We start from the raw sequence: 5,875 nt of genomic DNA on the forward strand, positions 1-5,875 counted from the left end.
CAGTAAAAAAGCTTCCCAGAAGACACTCCAAGAACAAACAACCAGTGACCCCGGGGATGATAGCACAAAAACGCTATTGACAAAAGATGGGCAGAGAGCGGTTGCCTTTATTTGGACAGAGTGAGGAAAAGAACTCAAAGTGAGTCTGTGGGCCAAGTACACCCTGGGTGTTCTATTACTCTTTTGGGGAGAGCTGCATGCTTGTAATATCTGGAGTTAGCAGCTGTGGAAGGGCTTCTGATTCCAGATACGGAGGTGGATCAAGACCCCTGCTTGGTGGCAAGAGTTGGGGCTTGAACTCCATAGGCTGAATTTTTAGGGCCATACACTTTGTGCTATACCAGTCTTCCTTTTCTTTTGTGAGGAGGCCAGGGTCAATTTTTTATTTTAATGTTGTGAATTTTTGTGGGTTTCTTTTTCCCTGATGAATTGCAAAAGCCAGCTGAATATCCTGGACCCTGGGGGTCCCTGAGACCTGCTTTTTTTAAGTCCTGTTTTTCACCAACTCTTGCAAGACACTAGTCCTCTGGCTAGTCTTTCCCCTAGCCTCTTTATATACCTAACATCTGCTCTGTTTTCCTGAAAGTCCTTTCTAGTTCTGAATACTTTCTATTAAATTCTTGGCTTTCCTGATTAACTTTTTTTTTTAAATATATTTTTTAATATTTTTATTTATTTCTAGGAGAGAGAGACAGCGTGAAGAGGGGAGGATCAGAGAGAGAGGGAGACACAGACTCGGATATAGGCTCCAGGCTCTGAGCTGGCAGTCAGCACGGAGCCCAACGCAGGGCCCGAACCCACGAACCGTGAGATCATGACCTAAGCGAAAGTCGGACGCTTAACCGACTAAGCCACCCAGGCGCCCCTTTCCTGATTAACTTTTAAAGGGCCCTTTCGAATGTTGCGGCTGATGATTTTAAAGAAATGATCAGCTCTGGAACTCTCAACTCTGATTTTCAGGACTGGTTTTTAAAATGCAGAGTTTTCAACACAAAGGGAGGGTTTCCCAAACGACAGTACATGGCCCGCGCCTTGTTCTGGCCAGCCTCTAAAAACTGAGCCCTTTTAGCTTCCTCGTGCTCTTCCAGGTGGAGAGCACACCCCCTTGGGCTCAGGGTATCCCAGACACTTGAATCAAGAGAAAGATGTCTGGCCACCTGGGTCTCCTATGAACATTAAAGTTGTTCCCTGACCTCCTCAAGTGTCAAGTTCAGCAGACTGGAGCTGCTCTTGCAAAGGGAACGTTGAGAATATTCATTTCCTACGTGCCTCCTCTGTGCTAGGTACAGGGCTACCTGCTTTATGTGGAGTCTGAAATTCAATTCTCACAACAAGTCTGTGAAGGGGCCGTTATTTTCCTCAATTGACTCATGAGCCTGGTAGAGAGAAGGTGTTCACCGAAACATTACTATGAAGAAGAAGAAAAAAAAAAGTGAGCAGCGGGGGAAGGACGAACGACCAAAAAGTCATTTGCTCAAAACCACATAGAACATGCTCTGAAACCAGGTTTGTCTGATTCCAAATGCAGTGTTTTGTTTCCTCCTGACTGTTATGTTCAGAAAGGCCTGTGAATACCTCTCTTTCTCTATTTAGCATTTTCTGGGTTAGGTCACTGAAGGGCTGTGTGAAAATGCAAATGTTTCCTTTGAGAGGAATGAGATGGGAAGCCAGTCTGTTTCTTGCCTCAAGGAGGAGGATTCCTTGATCAGATTAGCTTCACCTTCCACTTGTGAGGCAAAGCCTGCATTTGAGAATGGACCAGGGGGAAGGCAAGCAGCTCAGGCACTGCGGAAGCATCCAGCAAGGGGATCATCTCCTCCTGGAGACACAGCCCTGAGAAGCGGTGCGGTAGGTCCCCAGACATTTGTTTGCCTGTACCCTGCTTCAGGGTGATGTGTTCTAGCTCAGTCCTGTGCTCTTAATGTACTGAATGAGGCTCATCACCCTTACATGATAGAACCTAACTGCTCATTAGAACATTACGTTTTTTTTTTTTTAAATATTTTTATTTATTTCTAGGAGAGAGAGAGAGAGAGACAGCGTGAGCAGGGGAGGGTCAGAGAGAGAGAGAGTCACAGACTGAAACAGGCTCCAGGCTCTGAGCTGGCAGTCAGCACAGAGCCCGACGCGGGGCTCGAACCCACGAACCGCGAGATCATGACCTAAGCAAAAGTCGGACGCTTAACCGACTAAGCCACCCAGGCGCCCCTAGAACATTACGCTTTTGATTTACACAGCTGTGCCTAATTCTAGGCATCTTCTCCCCTCAATTTGCTGCTGCCAATAAACCGTCTGATTTTTATCAGTGCCTCGCCAACCCCCCCCCCCTTCCGCCACCTTAGAATAGATAGATACAAGCATTGTATTTTAGATCTGGGGGGGGCATTCAAAAAGCCAACTTTAGTCATTGTTGCTCAGTGCTGTGGGCCAGCATTTGTGGGCTCCATTTTGGAGGAGCTTTCATGACTCTGGGCTACCCTTTCAACCCCAACAAGCCAGCTTGCAACACTGTGAGGTGTGCATCGGACCAGAATGCTAATGACTCAAGACACCTCTTTGTCTCTATGGGTGAAGTCATTGATTTCACACGCTCCCCTGACAGAGACTCTCCACCCCACATTCCTCCCGCACTGAGAAAGAAATTCTTTCTTAAAGGGAAAACTGAGATGGCCTAGATAGCACTGTTGAGGATCTGCCTCCACTTTCCTTCCCCACCTTCTCTCAACCCAGTATCAGCTCCCTACCAGAAAATCCTGGGCAGGGCTGGGAATTAGTGCTACTACCTCTTGAATGCTTTGGCCCCTGCATGGACAAAGCTCCTTTCACTTCCAGCCTTTTTATGAAACTGACACAGATTTTTATCATTTGAATATAAGGCTAAGGACAGCTGAAGACCATGTCCTGCTTACTCTAACATGTTCCCTGCTGTACTGCATACTCAGGGATCTGCATGTGGTTGTAGAGCAGGCCAATGGAAGGAGCCCCATTTCAGCAGCTTTGCCTTGGTCTCTATTCGGGTCAGCTTTCTGACCTTGCTTCCACCATGTCCCTGTGGTTGGTTTTCTAGTAATGACATCAAATCTCTTCGGGTTTTATCTGCCCTGGACAACTTCCCAGAAGCAGACTTCCAGCCCAGTTTTACTGATGTCCTTCAAAATGGCACCAACCCTCAGCTTTGGCCTTGATGTGACTTTATAGAATTGGGTTCACTGGTAGTCTCACATTTTCCACTCATCCCTGTACTCCTATATTTCAACTTCTGGTAGCTGATTTTCCCATTCCTCTGGTTTCTACCATGGAGACCTGGTGGCACTGGCCTGATGGCCCAGCTCTGTCAGGGTTACACTGGAATGTGAGAGCACCAGTACCCACTACTGTCTCATATAGGGTCAGAGGGTGAAGGTCAGAACCAGGGTTGTGAGAACAAAGATCTGATAAAAAATTCAGAAGCCACTGGGTGTTGTCAGGTTGGGTTAGTGTCTGAGAGGAAAGAAGGTGAAAATGAGAAACAGTGAGCAGGATTGAACAGATGGCAAGCCCCTAAAGCAGCACACATTCCCCCCACATTGGAGCCGCATGCTTTCATCAGAGTTTGTGTGGATGAGGCAGGTCCAGTCACAGCAATGGGGCACATTGTGCCTCTAGCAGATAAACTCATAATTCTGGGTCAAGTCCCTGCTGAACTTGGATCTGACACTGTGGTTCAATAATAAGAAGAGTGAAATCATAATGAAAGCATAGGCAACCACATATAGTATCTGTTTTCTTATTCTGGAAACCTCAGAGAAATGGATGGGAAGAATATCTTTTCTTCCTTTTCAAGATGCCAAATGTCTGGCACTAGTTTTCTTTAGCAGTTGACTTTGTCAAGCTTACTCCCATAGAATAGCCTTTTGTGTATTTTTTTCCGCCAAATCCCCTTGGCCTCTGAGCTAAAGCAAACCCCGCTGAATGTTATTGCTGAATAGCTCATGGCATGTTTATGATATGTATGACTTTTTCTGGCTGACCTCACTGAAGGGGGCTGTTGCTTAGCCAGGAACCCATTTAGAGTGGCAGGGGATGCGAAATTATAGACCATCTAGCCTAACCTCAGAGGTAGGCAGATCTGAGAGACATTAAGAAGGAATGAGATCACAAAACATCTGGAGAAATATGAACTGACAAAAAACTAGCCTTTGTGGTTTTGTAAAGGGTAAATCTTGTTTGACAAATGTGGCGGGGATAAAAAAGAGAGAAAGAGAATGAAAGAGATAATGTGGAAAGCATAGGATTATGAGACAGTGGGCTTAAACTATTAGGATTTCCAAAAGACTTTGCACAAGATGTTACTAAATAGACTCACACATTGGGTAGCACCTTTAGGCTTCCCAAAGTAGTGAACTTCAAACATTGAAATGAAGAGCTCAAGTCATGTTATAATTATCCCATTTATTTTCCTAAGGGTACTATCTCAAATCCTCCGTTATTATACACTTGGGTAGTAAGACTAGAGCCAAGTAGGATTGTGTAGTTTAAGGCCTCCAACATCTCCTGAAAGGTGGTTAGAATAATAGGTTGGCTTCGGTATGTATACAGAAGCTATTCTGGAAAGGTGGCTGGGCCTCATTAGTAGGGTCATCAAGCCATCAATGAAATAGATTTTCTAGTTCAGGGGTTGGCCAACTACAGCTGAGAGGCCAAATCGACCTGTGTTTATAAATAAAGTTTTATTGGAACACAGCCATCCAAACCCATTCATTTATATATTGTTGAAGGCTGCTTTCATGCTGCAGTGGCGGAGCTGAGTACAGTTGGTCCCCAACTTACAATGGCTTGACTTAAAATTTTTTTGACTCTGTGATGGTACAAAAGTGACATGCATTCAGTAGAAGCCCTCTTTCAAAGTTTGAAATTTGATCTTTCCCTGGGCTAGTGATATGCTGTATGATAGTCTCTTGTGACGCTGGGCAGTGGCAGCAAGGCACAAGTCCCAGTCGGCCACATAACTATAAGAATAAATAATTGATACAATTATAACAATTCTGTATCCCTACAGCCATTCTGTTTGTCACATCCAGTACAGTAGTCAGCAAGTTACATGGGAAAGTTAACACCTTATTATAAAATAGAGTTTGTGTTAGATGATTCTGACCAACCTTGAGCTAATGTGAGGGTTAGGAGCACATTTAAGAAAGGTGAGGCCAAGCTGTGATGGTCAGTAGGTGAGGTATATTAAATTCATTTTTGACCCTTGATATTTTCAACTTAGGATCAGTTTATCAGGATAAAAACCCTATTGCTGGGTTGAAGAAGTTTCATGGTTGCAATTGTATGGTCCACAAAGCTTAAAATATTTACTGTCTGGCAATTTATAGAAAATATTATTGATTCCTATATTTAGTTTATCTGCAACCCTCTCCCAATTAGCCATTTTTGGGAGCTTTGTCATTTCCTTCTGTTTTATTTTCTTTACAGCATGTTTCACTATCTAAACTATCTTGTTGAGTTATTTACTTACTTTTTTAGCATGAGCAGGGGAGAGAGAGAGATAAAATACCAAACAAGCTCCTTGCTGTCAGCTCAGAGCCTGATGCAGGGCTTGGTCCCATGAACTGTGAGATCATCACCTGAGCTGAAATCAAGAGTCAGACACTTACCTGACTGAGCCACCCACGTGTCCTTATTTACTTACAGTTTGGATAGTTTCTCCAACCAGAAGGAAAGCTCCTTAAACACAGAGGTCTTGCTTATTCTGTTCATCATAGTGTATTCCCAGCTGTTGACATATAGAAGTTGTTCAACCACTAGTTATTGCATGAAAGAGAGAGAGAGAAGGGGGAGGGGGAGAGAGAGAGAAGGGGGAGGGGGAGAGAGAGAGAAGGGGGAGGGGGAG

General features: G+C 44.5%; 1 protein-coding gene across 1 annotated transcript in view; it reads left to right on the forward strand.

Moving 5' to 3' along the window:
* Nucleotides 1–1,705: 1,705 nt before the first annotated feature.
* NCKAP5 (NCK associated protein 5) overlaps nt 1,706–5,875 on the forward strand; it is a 1,061,012-nt gene continuing 1,056,842 nt past the window's right edge. The window contains exon 1 of the mRNA XM_039229926.1: nt 1,706–1,848. The gene's annotated coding sequence lies outside the window, so the exon portion shown is untranslated. The remainder of the gene's footprint in view (nt 1,849–5,875) is intronic.

Source organism: Hyaena hyaena, unplaced genomic scaffold (assembly GCF_003009895.1).
Source record: "Hyaena hyaena isolate Hyena2069 unplaced genomic scaffold, ASM300989v1 scaffold_41, whole genome shotgun sequence".
Taxonomy (NCBI): domain Eukaryota; kingdom Metazoa; phylum Chordata; class Mammalia; order Carnivora; family Hyaenidae; genus Hyaena; species Hyaena hyaena.